At 45.0% G+C, this 14,532-nt stretch overlaps 1 protein-coding gene across 1 annotated transcript in view; it reads right to left on the bottom strand.

Moving 5' to 3' along the window:
- LOC138511068 (uncharacterized) overlaps positions 1–14,532 on the bottom strand; it is a 3,073,423-nt gene that overhangs the window by 1,926,283 nt on the left and 1,132,608 nt on the right. The window lies entirely within an intron of this gene.

Here is a 14,532-nt window from a genome sequence, read left to right as displayed (position 1 = left end):
AATGCAAGCACACCCACGTAAGAACCAGCACAAATCGGCCTCTGTGACTCTCCTAGTGGGCATGTTTAAGCTCCACCACTGATGAGAATCACAGGAAATGTACTTTCTTAGCGGACCCTGCGTGAAGTGTGAGTCAGTACAAATTCAATTTGATAATTCTAACAATGTTCTGGGGTACCAAAAAGTAATTTTTCAAACACACATTTAGAACAGGACATACAAATCAGTACACAGGCACACGAGCGTGAGACAGCACAAACCAGCCTCTGTGATGCGCAGACACGCCTGGTGGGTGCATTTAATCTACACCAACGACTATAATCATGGGAAATCTAGTTTTTTAGTGGACACTACGTTAAGTGCGAGTCAGTACAAATTCCATTTGACAATTCAAACAATGTTCTGGGGTAACAGAAAGTAATTCTGCAAACACACAATCAGAACACGAGATACAAATCAGTCTACCGACACACAAGCGCAAAAACAGCACAAACTCGCCTCTCTTTCTCCATTTTATGGAGTCCTCTGACAATGCTGATGTCCTGTTCCTCCAAAGACGTTTTTGCGGATTATAACTACCAGAATGTATCCACGGTCTCTGAAAGTATTGCTCCTCCTATAGTCTGTAATTCTATTATTGCAGAAACTAACTAGCAGTCCTGGTTCAATTTAAGTTCATGAGACTTGCTGGCTCAAAATAATAAGCATACAGACTCTGATGAAAATCTTCTCTTACCGAAGATAAAGAGTGTTATCTTTCAGCAGTTCAACAATATAAGATATCCATTATTCAAGATAAGAAGAAACTTTTGATTTGACCATTAGTCTTAATGGATCTAATTCTAACAAACTTTTAAGTATAGAGAGAGCATGAGAAGCCAAATATTGAACAATGAGGAATCAATTGGTAGGGACCGAACTTAGTGTGCTAATATACAGCAGGTTCTTTTTGATAAGGTGTCCTCCTTTAAAATTGCTATCTGTCGCAAGTATTATTGTGTGTCTGTTCCTGTTGTAACTAACTCATGGTGGCAACAAGTAAGACAGACTCAAGTGATCACAGTTCAAGGGTGTTTATTGATAAATGAATGCGGTATGCAGGTTAGGAAAACGCCTAATCTTAACCTAAATCTAAGGTGGGAGCAAGCGCTGACCATCAAAGGAAAAATAAGGCAGTCCTAGTGATGTTGTGTCAAAATAAAGTGGCCTATACTAACAAAAACCTATTGCCAATTCTTACAACTAAAGCAAAAGAGTGGGGGATAGTTTTTAAAAAAGAAAGAAGTTTTCTCAAATAATATGTCAGGATGTGGTAGCCTGGGACCCACTTACCCACATTTTAAGCATGGGTTAAAGTGGGATCTTGGAGCACAATCTTCTCTTGAGCTTTCGCCAGCACGAGATGACAGTTTCGTTCCAGCTATCAGGGCCGTCGATGGCCAAGTCTCATTTCACTTGAAAGTCTCTTGCCTTCAAGGACCTGATATGTTCCAATAGCAAAGCACGTTCCTTTAGCTAAATGAAAGTCCTTTAGGATGATAATGGTTCACCCCTGGGTGCCCCTCTTCCGGGCACAGACCCTTCTTTTTACTTCAACTCAAAGTTCCATTCACGCGGTTGTGGGGCAGTAATCATTCACCCCTGTGTCTCCCTCTTCTGGGCGTAGACCCTGCACGATTTTTAACCACAGTTCATGTTGGGTGACGGTTTCACCCCTGGATACCCCTCACGTATCGTGTTCCACAATTTTATAACAGTTCTTTTCTCAGTGAACTTTGGGTGATAGCTTCACCCCTGGATCTCCCTCTTCCGGGCTCGGACCCTTCTCGATTAGCCTCCCTCCTCCGGGTACACTATGACTTTCTCTTTGCTTTAGCGGGTTTCCCTTCCCTTAGTTTCTCAGTGTATTATCAAACTGTTCAATCTTTGGGGTGACAACTCTTCACCCTTGGATCCCCTCTGCCGGGCTCTGACCCCTCCTTGACTGTTGCCTCCCTTGTCCAGGTTCATTATGGCTCTCGATTAGGGTGATAATTGATCACCCCTGGGTCCCCCATTCTGGGCGCTGACCCCTCTTTACCTTCACAATTCTACATTTACACAGTTCAATGTTTGCGGAATTCACTTCCCTTGCTTTTCAACAATTTGTAGATCAAAATCTTTCGATTGTACAGGGATTTTGCTTGACCCTCAGTATGACCACTTTGACCTAACTTGTCGGGCTTTCTCTGGCCTTCTGTAGTTTCATTTAAACAGGGATTGACCTGGGGCCTCTCAAGTTAGCACCCACATGATGCTGGTTTCCTTCTGACCCCTTTTTACAATTTTACATTCCTTTGAACTTGTTTCCATTTGCCACTTTGCGACTTTCATTCACCACAGCCCGGTTCTTACAGGTTTCCCCTTCGACTCACCAGCTGTGATGAACCACATGGCTTTCCTTCTTTTGGAGTCAAGGCCGGTACCACGGATGTGGGAATCTCCCTCGTTCCTGTTTATCGGCGTAGGCGTGCCCAGTGTACCATTGACATCTGCTTCAGGACACTTGTTATATTGTTCGCGTTCTTAGGTCTTTTTCCACAAAGGTTCCGTGGGCATGGGACAAAAACGGCAAGGTCATTTCTCTCCTCGCCACCCTCTCGCTTCCCGCCGCCTTTCTCCTTCTCTTGAACTGCCGCGCCTGATTAGCCGTTTTGTCGTGCCATCTGCTGTGCTCGCCTTGCTCGTATTATGCTCTTTTGCTCCACCTTTTATCCCTGCCAGTGAGTGGTACCCCCTTGTGGCCCACAGCCTAGCTGCATTTTCTTGTGTGAGATTTAAGTCAATTGCCTGAATTTGCCTGACCCTTGTGTCGGGACATTTCAGGTAAACAGGTTGTAGATTATTCCATTGTCTTGGGTGTGAAAAAGTATTTGTGTCGGTAAAGGGGAGCATTGGAGTGTCAGAGTGTCCTACGGGACGGGACGGGATAGGGAAGTTTTGTGCAATGGGCGAGAATGACCGGGATGTAGAACAGAACATAGGGTATTGTGGGAACAGTAGTGTTTTGCCATAGTAGATTGGTTGTTCGGAGGCTGACAATCAGAGGGACGGGATTGGTAGGGTTTGTGGGGCAAACGGGAATGACCAGGATTATTAGTATGAAGTGAACAGGTGGAATTGTGGGAATGGTAGTGTTTTGTCTGAACAGAAGTGGAGTGCGCGAAATAGTGACCAGAGGGACATGGAAAAGAATGACCGGGTGTATGCAGGTCAGGCACAGGAATACAGGGGTTTTGGAGGAAATTGTTTCTGAATGTGAAGGGTTATGATATCCTAGGGGATAGGTTATATATGCTTGGGTATATATCTCTTACCCAAATCCACCGAGGGGTCGGTGGATTTGGGTAAGAGAGATTCAATGGGAAGAAGGGGGCAGATGTGGCACAGCCCATAAAGGTCTCAGGGATCTCACTCTCCTCATCTTCTTCCCCGGTAACATACCGCGTCTCACCTGGGGCATTCCCCTGAGCATAAACCTGTGGCCCCTTACCCAGGTGGTCCTCCATTCGCTCGTCCACCTACAGGGTTGGGATCTGAGAATAAACCTATTGATGTATGCATGCACACCTAACTTATAAACATTCTCAACCAGAATCTCTTGAAGAATTAACTCTGGGTGCAAGTGAGGAATACAGGCCCTGACACGAGGCCTACACAATACACAATTAATACAAAGTGTCTATCATATAAGACACTCCCATCCCCTGCCCACCTATGTAACTGAACATACAGTCAACAATTTAGTCAAATACGTTAATACTTTTTAATATGTACAATAAATCAAAACACACATGTTCACATATACATATGCCTTATTCTGTATAAACCGTTACATATAGTCTACTCAAAAAGGTACATTTCCAATTCAAATGAAATGCAGAAAAGCAAATGCTCTTTAATTTGAAGTCTTTTTTGTAGCTCAATGTGTTTCGGGGAGTGAACCACTTCTTCAAGAGCGAGCAAATTCTGAAACAACATATATAAATGATCCATATCAGACCCAACCTTCCATAAATTCTAATTCATAACAGGGGTACCATCACCATATAGGCATATTCACGCCCAACGTCAATTATTACATCTGTACTATTATCACTGTACCAGTGCCATTCCAACATCCTATTAAGTTACACTGAGATTAGTAATCCAAACCCGTGTGTTAGTGCTCAGTCACCATTAAGTCAATGCAGTGGTATTCCTCAGTGTACAGAACAATTTTTGCAGTGTTCATCTAGATTCTGGTTGAGAATGTTTATAAGTTAGGTGTGCAATTTGTCTCTGTTTGTACTGTGTGGCATATTTTGTATGTAGCACCCTCCCATTTGAACATGTCATTTTTGAAAATAAATGAAATAACTGAGAAACATGCGTCCACGTTACCTTTCTCGAGTGATGAAGCTAAATTAATCTTGTCAATTATAGGACAAGTTGAAAAAACGAATGCAACAAGAGGATCCTGATAGACTGATAATGAAAATTAAACAGATTATTCAGCATGAGATTTCGCAGAAATTGCACGCGACCACACTGGTTGAGTACTTTAAATCACAAAGGATACCAAGGGGCGTTAGGGTGTATTTGCGCCCAACACTTTGTAAGGATAGTAAGGAGTTATTCACTAAATGTGACCAGATCCTGAATAAGTGCTCGTTAGACCTTATTCTTCTGACTATGGAAGAATTGGCCAAATCATCACTGACTTCAATAGACAAAGAAATATTGGAGCTTAAGAATCAAATTAGTACACTTAAATCTGAGCAAGAATTAATTAAGATCTTGGAGGATATAAATGGGAAATTAGCGTCCTATAAGAATGAAATTGAACAAAGGATGCTGAGAAAATTTAAGAGGGATACTTTTGATTATTTAAATGAAATTGTGTACTCTTGGCAAGAGTAATATGCTCAGAGGAATAAAACTAGATTCCCAAATCCTCGTCCAAATCCATCCAGTTCAGATAATAACAGTGAGGGAAGCTGTCATGCACACACGGTCACAGGCATCCACAGGCACTCACACCAGACCATGGTCACAGGCTTCCACAGGCACTCACCCCAAACCACTGTTAGGGAGAATTCTCCTTCTAGGGCTAATTTCCCTCACCTAGTGAGTCCCCCAGCACTTTGCTGGATTTCTGGAGTTTATTTTTTCCACCTGGTAAGAGTGTACATCCTTTTTCCACTCTTACATGTGTTTTGGCCTATGTGTTTTTACTCATTGTGTGATCTTGGGCACTGGAGCACACCACTCCAGGTGCCCCTTTTCTTGTACGGGTTACACAGCACCTTTAGTGTAGTAACCCAGGGTTGTCTTTATGACTTCCCACTGACTCAATTTCGCTGGGGCTGACTAGTGTCCCCCAGAGAAAGGTAAAGTTGCCATTTACTTTACATAGTCATTTTTACCACAGACCTAGTACACCCCATCTTACATGGAGTACTGGAAAGGGCTAATCTGTACCCCTTTTCTGTCTGTACCTCCCTGAGCTTTGTTTCGCTCTTTTAACATTTAGACTTGGCTGGTGGCAGTGGTATCTACCCTAACTTTTCTACTGCTATTATATTATATTAGATAAAAGTGGTACTGTTCTTGGCTATTATATTAGCCTCGAACATAAACCCGCTTGATCAAATCGTCTTTCTTTTGACTCCGGTTGGGTTTATTCGCCATTTCTTTTTGTTAAAGTCCTTCTTGTGTTTTACTTTGCACGGCAAACTAGGTTCGCCTTCTTTGTTCAATGTCTTTTGGCGGGCTCCTGAAGAGAAGCCCTTCTCTTAGCGCCTGGGTGTGTAGGTAGACTGAATGTGGGGAAGGGGTGTAGTCACTCCCTGCACAGCGTATCCTAGGAAACCCAAGACGCACTGCGTGATTGACAGCCAGGCTGTATGAATGGGGTTTTTGCGCATAAAAGGCAGGTCTCTTGGGCTAGAAGTCAGAGTCGCCTCTGGAACTACAAGGAACCGAAGAGAAGCGGAGAGGACAACGGCTGCTGCAACTACCTCGTCCCGGTGAAGCCCTGCTGCAGTCCTGAGCTATCTACCCTTCGACGACTAAGAGGAGATCCAGTCCGGAGTCTTCTTCCCTTGGGCCTGGTGGGGATAACCAGCTCATCTTCTTCAGACAGAGATCTCCGCCGTGGTCGAAATTGCTGCACACTGCTGTAGTGGTCCGGATAGCCACCTGCTGAGCCTCTCCTGTTTTTAAGGAGCACACCTTTTTCGTTGTCGCTACTGCCGGCTTTATCCCTGTGTGGTGCAGACCCACTTCAGACTTCCTCCTTCACAAGGAAGCTCCAGGAATCGTGGGTCTGCTGTAAACCAACAGGAACAACTGCCAGGGCACCAGCTGCATCGTGGGAATAAGGTACTGTGTTCTACTCGAGGAAACTGGGTGAATCCCTTTTCTTCATCCTCAAGGCTCGTCCTTGTCTTCCCTCCTTCTTATAACTTTTGCTTCCGAACACTGACAATATACAAGTACTTTTGGGCTACGCTGAATCGTGAACTGTCTAACGGTGTGATCTTCGGCAACAGGTCTCCGGTGTCACTTAAACCTGGCTCCGACCCTTTGACATTCGACTCCTGTTTCTGAGTGTTTCTCGATACTGTCTGCCTAACCTAAATATTGCCTGTGATTTTTGCCTCCAACTCCCTCTGGATATCTCAGGTGCTAAGTGTGCTTTTGCCCCGGTAGCATTTCATGTCACGGATAGGCGTTTATTGAGTAGACCGAACTGTCAAAAAGTGATCGCGACTGTATCCGCGGTATCGTGTTTGTTTCATAACACCGGTTCATTCAAACACAGGGTACTTACCTTGAGACATACTGTACAAAGTGAATTGGTTAGTTGTAGTATATTTAACGGGTGGTTGTGTTTAAAGTTTAATAGAGGTGTTGTGTTTATAACTGATGGTCTAAAAATAAATGTACTTATATTTTTTACCTGAAACCTTGAGTCAGTGTTTGCTTGAGTCACAGTAATTGTGGTCCCTTTGTGTAATCTCTGCTACTGCTCATATACTCTTGAGATAAGCCTGGCTGCTCTGCTACTGCTACCACTATAACTTAGTAGTACAGGCTTGTACCAAAGGTAAACTTGTATTACCACCTGTGGTCTTAATTGTGTGTAGTGGTCCCTAAGGGCACTGCACAGGATTCTGCCTAACAACCACACTCACAGATACACATAGGTACTCTTCCTAGGTCTAACGTGTCCCGCAATTCAGTGCACCAACAAAGGGGCTCTGTTCCCTCCATCAGGGGAAGGCAGAATGGCCACTGGAGAAGCATTACGGGAAGAGCTATCGCCTGTAACAGAACTGGCAACTCCTGTGGCGTGCTTACAAAAACAGTACCTTTGTAATGCAACACCAGGTGAAAAAATGCTTGTCTCCATTGCAGAAACGAGACGCAGCATCCCAGACTTTGCCACGCCCACAGTCAGGCTCTGTGAACTTCCGCACAGCGGATGACAATTCCCGTCAAGTCGCGCAGGCCACAGGCTCACATGACTGCTCCATAAATCAGCCGCGATGCAGCTGAACAGCACTTCTCAGCTGTTCTATTACAGTGTTTAGTGTTTGCATTCGTTCTTGCTACTTTGTTGATCTGGACCTCGGACTTCATTTGTTGGACTTCTTCTTGCCTCACCCTTGAAACCACGCCTTTTCGATCTCTTGGATTACCTTGCTTGACTCTGGACTGATTACCCATTCCTGGCTCAGTTGACTCGGAACCTATACTTGCTCCCAACTTCTGGTTTCAGCAATACCACAGTTATTTAGAACTTGGATCTAACCTTCAGGTGATTCCAGTGTGCTATTCGAGCATAAGCCCTCACTCTCAGTGCTATCCTGCTGATTACCCCACTGAGGGAACAGGTACCTTCACTTGGCACATTCTGTCACTCCAGTATTCTCCCAGTCTCGTCAACCTCCTGGCTCCTGGTAGGTGTCCCTTCTATTGTTCATATACAGAAAGCACTGCACTTAGTACAGCATTCACCTAATCTGCCCTTTCCTTTCAGCAGCCATCCGGAGAAGCTGGTGTTCCTGTTCCTGCCACCTGTGGCCCTAATCCTCGAACAGCGAGTAATTTCTATTTTTGCTGTTGGTTGCTTAGGGACGGAGGTTTTCATACTCCTCGTGATCCAAAAGTCTTGACAGGAGCATAGAAGCATCGTTGGTACCCAAGAGACCAATACTAAGTAGACCAGGAGAAATCCGTAGCACAACAATTGCTAAAAGGGCACCGTTGGGTAGCACAATAACAGAGTTGACACCTTTTGTTTAGAAAAAAGCAAACTAGATGTGGGCAAAAGACCCACAAGGCAAACAAACAAATGATAGACAACATTGTGGTGAATATTTTTTGTAAGAATTTGAATTCAAACCAATTGGCTATCCTTAATAAGGTACTATCATTTGTACCCGCATCAAAAACCAGCCTATTTGAGGAGAAGGTAAAATTGCACCGTCTACTTTGGAAGATTAGATTAAAGTTTTTTTTCGAAACCCAAACAATGGAAGGAGACTTGGAGATGAGAGATGATGGATTGGAATTGAAGCCCAGGAGCAACTTGACCTGCAAATTCAAAACATTGCTCTTAACATGTTTAAACATAAGGTAGAGCAGGAGTTGAGGAAGTTTGATTATTGTAAAAAGAATCCATACAATTTGGAAGACCAACAACTTAAGGATATTGAATCCCTGGCTAGTAATGAGGAACTAACTATCAAACCTGCTGATAAGGAGGGAGCCATTGTTGTAATGGACACCACCTTTTACCATAACAGTTGTATTGACATTATTGACGTGTTGGGTGATATGTCAACATATGCTCTTCTGGACCAGGATCCTACACTCCAAATAAAAACATTAATTTAAACAACCATGGAAAAAGCATATGACAATGAGTGGATCTCTGAAAAAAACTAAACAATTTTTGATCAAAAGATTTCCGATCATCCGGGTTTTCTATGGATTACCCAAACTCCATACAGATAATTTGAAGCCACCTTTGAGACCAATAGTGGCTGGTACTGAAAGTATCCTGGACCCATTAGCGGCATATGTTGACACGCTCCTACAGCCTTTGGTACAGAATATTCCCACTTACCTAAGAGATACTACTGACTTCTTGACTTGTCTGAATGACATTGTTGTATGTGTATCCTCTGACTGCATACTGTTCTCCTTGGATGTGTGCAGTTTGTATACTTCTATACCACATGATGAGGGAATAGAGGCTATTGAATAGGTCTTACTGTTATCTGATAATGTTAACTGTTAAAGGCAGTTAACTATCATTCTGTACAACAATTTCATCCGATACCATGACAGATTCTATGCCCAGGTGTCAGGCACCTCAATGGGGTCTGGCATTGCACCGGCATATCCAAATATTTTTATGTATGCGTTTGAAAAACAGCATGTACTTGACAAAATGGAATGGGCTTCTAAAATCTTAGTATGGAAGCACTTCATAAATTATATTTTCGGTGTTTGGTGTGGGACGAGATAGGTATTGTCATGGGCATCGGGCAGGTAGTTGGGGCAAGCTGGGTGGAGGCTTGGCAGGCCTGGTATAGGCACACAAAGAACCCATAACAAATCCCTCCTTTCATTCCTTCCTGGTTACCACTTCCTGTTGTCAAACAGGAAGTGCATGATAACTCATGAGCTCTCTAGTGTTTGGGTGTGGCTGGCTATATAAGCCACACCCAAGATTGTTCCAGTGCTTTGTGTTGCTTACTGTGAGCTGTATCAGCAACCTACTTGCAGTGCTCTGGATCAGCCAGCATCTGCTTACCTGCTCCGGATCATCGCGTTTCTGCTTACCTGCTCCAGATCATCCTGTTTCTGCTTAACTGCTCCAGATCATCCTGCTTCTGCTTACCTGCTCCGGATCATCCTGCTTCTGCTTACCTGCTCCGGATCTTTCAGCTTCAGCTTACCTGGTTCTTACTCCAAGTCGCAGCTATCTCCAGTCAAGAGGGGACTTCTACACCGGCACCTGTAAGAACAAAGAATAACAACGTTAACAAGCGCACATCCGTAACGCTGCGCATACTCACTGAATCTTCCCGCGATGCTGGAATCCAGGTTAGTTGCACGAGTGCACAAACCCCTGTAAGAAAGAAGAGACATTATTCATTGCACTCCCTCCAATAACGCAGACACTTATTTCACTGCGCTCTCTCTCTCTCTACAAGGTGCATACTTACAAAAAGCCTCTGTGCAAACTTACCTAACCACCAAGTCTCCAGTAGTGCTGAACCCGGACTCGATGCACTAATACCACATAATTTCTCCTGCAATGGAAAGGGAGAGACATTACGAGGCACCTCGAATGAAGGCTCTGCACAAACCTACCAGCAGCTAGCTTCTACACGCAGCGCTACTCACCCACAAAAATATCGGCAAACAAAGACAATACAGACAATTTTGGACACTCAACATTCTCTATGAAACGTTCACTTGTGGGAAGGACTTTCTAGCCAGTGAAGAAACTGGCGCCTTGAACTCTCGGCCTCGCTGTGAAGGCATAAAACAGCATTTGGCATCTGAACTCAACCTACAGACATTGGCACCAATCACATGAGTGAATCGCGCCCCTGCAAATGCAGGATGGAGTGCACACCTTACTAAAGATCAACGTAAGCCCATAGGTGGACATCACAGCACACAGTAAAGAGAAGCGAAGGGCCCAGGGGAATCGGGTGAATTCAGGTCTGAGTGTACACCTTGTATTTGACAGGTATTCCTCCGGGTGAAACAGGGGAAGTGAAGACTCGGGGTCAAGGGAGGCTCGTCCATCGCTCCTGCAGAGACACAGGTGAGTGTGACAGAACACAAAGTCATCCTCAATACCTCTGCCCGAGCGATGGAAACCTCAGAGGTAGACCAGCTTTCCCTATTGTTAGGTCAACTACGGGCCGAGGTGCATGCAGCCCGATCAGAGACAAATGCCTTAAGGGGTGAACTGGTAGTCAATAAGGACAAAACAGACAATTTGGCAAGACAGCTCCTACAGACCCAAGCTGGTCTAGCACCCCTACCAGGTGGAGTTCCACAGGGGCAGCCTACTGTGGCACCTGTAGCCACACCCGTACAGGTATTGCTTCCAGGCAACCTCCCTTTAGCACCCCCAAAACGCTTCTCTGGGGATCCCAAGAAATTTGGAGCGTTCATGAATCAATGCCGGCTACATTTCATATGCAAACCAGACACCTTTCTGAATGACAAAGCTAAAGGAGCTTTTGTCCTCTCCTATTTAGGAGAGCACGCGGCAGACTGGTCTGTCCAGTTAATGCTTAGGGACGACCCTTTACTGAGAAATTTCCCAGGTTTTCAGCGTGAACTGGAAAAACTATTTGCCCATCGGACTCGAGGTCAGGCCCTGGATGATGAGCTACTCTCTCTGCGACAGGGTGGTCAGGATCTTATCTCAAATGTCGCCACATTCAATAGCATAATAGCAGAATCAGGTTGGCCAGAGGAGAAACTAATAACATTATTTTATCGAGGACTGAGAGGAGAATTAAAAGATGTCTTGGCGCAAGTAGTTAATCCGCCCGAAGATTGCAGTGAATACATCAACCTAACTATACAACTAGACCATCGGTTACAGGATCGCAAGGCCGACCGAACCAGATCAGAACATAGACCAGTGTATGTCCGGCCAAAGGAAGCGTCGCAATGACAGGCCTCAGAAATCAACTCAGAGCCCATGTAATTGGGTGTTCCCAGGGGACCACTCACCAAGGCGAAGAGAGAACGAAGGCGTCAGGAAAAACTTTGCTTATGATTAAATCCCCACGGAATACAATGGGGGTACTAGATAACTCAGGAGAAGACACATGTGCGGTAGCGGAAAACAGCAACGCCCCGCAGATGTAGAGGTCAGTTTGTCGAGCCAGGAACGGAGCACTCAGATCTCACATTTCAGTATTCCTGTGGTTTTGGTAGACCCTTCACAGCCCACTCGAATGCATGCCCTTAAGGCTTTCATGGACAGTGGGGCTATTGGAAACTACCTGGACATACCTGGACATAAACACCACAAAGACCTTGGGATTAGCATTCCACCGTAAGGACACTGCAGAAAGCGTGATAGCTGTGGATGGCACACAACTCTTTTTGGGACCAGTAACACAGTGTACTTCCACCATCACCTTAATCTGCCAAGATGGCCACAGAGAAAGTATTAGATTCGACCTTATTGCTGCACCCCAATTCCAGCTGATTCTTGGGATACCGTGGCTAGAGACGCACAACCCAAAGATAGATTGGCGAGCTCAAACCTTCCTCTTTTCCATGGAATGCGCCTCTTGTTACAACATCAAAGGGATCTAAGGAAGCCCATTGTTAGCTTCACAGGAAAAGAAAGCAGATTTAGGCTTGGTGGGCACTTTACCAGAGGAATACCAGGAGTTCCAGGATGTGTTCACGAAGGAGCAAGCTAATACACTACCACCACATCGAGTTTACGACTGCCAGATCGACTTGCAATCAGGGGAACAAGTACTGTGCAGCCGCATTTATGCATTAACCGAGGAAGAAAACACTCATCTACAGACCTACTTGGATCAATACCTGACCAATGGCTTCATTAGACCATCTAAGTCACCAGCCGCCTCCCCACTCTTCTTCGTACCGAAGAAAGAGGGGGACTTAAGAACATGTATTGATTACCGGGCCCTAAATCAAGTCACCATAAAAAATAAGTGCGCGTTACCTCTGATACCAGTACTCATAGACCAGGTGAGACAAGCGAAGATTTTCACCAAGCTAGACTTACGCGGTGCATATCACCTGGTATGCATGAAGAAAGGGGACGAGTGGAAGACTGCATTCCGTACCTGCTATGGCCTGTACGAATACCAGGTCATGCCCTTTGGGCTTTGCAATGCCCTGGCTCCGTTCCAGCATTTTATGAATGATGTCTTACGGGAACTCCTCGATGTCTGCGCAGTCGTCTACATCGATGACATTCTGATCTACTCAACCAGTCCCCAAGAGCACGTAAACCACGTGCGAGCTGTACTCCACAAACTGCGTGAAAACCAACTGTACTCAAAGCTAGAAAAATGCTCCTTCCACGTCACCAAGGTGGAGTTTCTGGGATATGTACTGACACCGCAGGGGATCAAGATGGACAATAGAAAAGTGGAGGCAATCCTCACTTGGTCGTCACCCACGTCTGTAAAGGGAGTATAGGGTTTCCTAGGTTTGCAAACTTTTATCGACGCTTCATACCAGGATTCTTACATATCGTACATCGAATAACATCCTTGCTGCGCAAACACACCGAAAGTTTGTATGGACACCCTGCGGCGGAAGAAGCTTTCCGAGCTCTCAAGGAAAAATTTACCTCAGCCCCAATTCTGCAACACCCACAGCCCGATTTACCGTACATCGTGGAAACGGGCGCTTCAAGCATTGCCATGGGGGCTGTATTGTCTCAACAAAATCCAGAAACCGGATGCCTTCACCCCATTGCATTTTGGTCAAGGAAATTTTCCACAGCAGAATTAAACTATGCAACTTCTGAGAAAGAACTCCTAGCAATCAAAAGCACACTGTGTGAATGGCGACATTACTTACTAGGAGCAAAACACACCATCACAATAATAACAGATTATCGGAACTTGCAATACTTGCGCTCAGCAAAAGCTCAGTCTTCTAGGCAACTCTGTTGGGCCCTATCCTTAATGTAATACGACTTTGTAATCACCTACCGCACCAGAGTTAAGAACGGGAAAGCGGATGCGTTATCCCGCATTGACCCTGGAGAGGAACTCTACAATGCCCCTAACCCGGTGGAGATCATACCCAGCCATAAAATTCTCGGCCTCTGCATCGACCCATCTCCGTTAAATACTCTGCAGGAAACAATAAAAGAAAATATGTCTGAAGAAGACCTACTGGCTTGGGACACGAAGGGAGATCAGTTCACCATTCAAGACAAACTACCATACTACCAAAAACGCCTCTACATTCCAACTAAGGGTCTGAAATAAGCAATCATATCAGACTACCATGACTCGCTGTTAGAAGCCCATCCAGGTATAGGCAAAACCATGAAGAGAGTAAGCAAATCTTATTGGTGGCCAACTTGGCGAGAGGATATGGCCACCTACATAGGCACCTGTGAGGTGTGTGCACAATAAAAAACATCCAGGCAAAAACTAGCCAGCCTCCTTCAGCCAATCACCATTCCGCCAGAGCCCTGGCACACAGTATCAATGGACTTTGTCACTGATCTACCTCCTAACTCAGGTTATAATACCATCCTCGTAGTAATGACCCTCTTCTCCAAAATGGCCCATTTCATAGCTCTAAAAGGTATTCCCTCAGCTCAGACCCTGGCGAAGGTTTTTCTAGACCGAATCGTCAAGTTACATGGATTCCCTACCATAATCGTTTCTGACAGAGGCAGCCAACTTGTATCTCGTTTTTGGAAAACATTTTGTGCCCTGGCAAGAG

Source organism: Ambystoma mexicanum, chromosome 6p (assembly GCF_040938575.1).
Source record: "Ambystoma mexicanum isolate Mex_15411 chromosome 6p, UKY_AmexF1_1, whole genome shotgun sequence".
NCBI lineage: Eukaryota > Metazoa > Chordata > Amphibia > Caudata > Ambystomatidae > Ambystoma > Ambystoma mexicanum.
The sequence above is the reverse complement of the archived record's forward strand: the minus strand, read 5'-3'. Positions and strand labels throughout refer to the sequence as shown.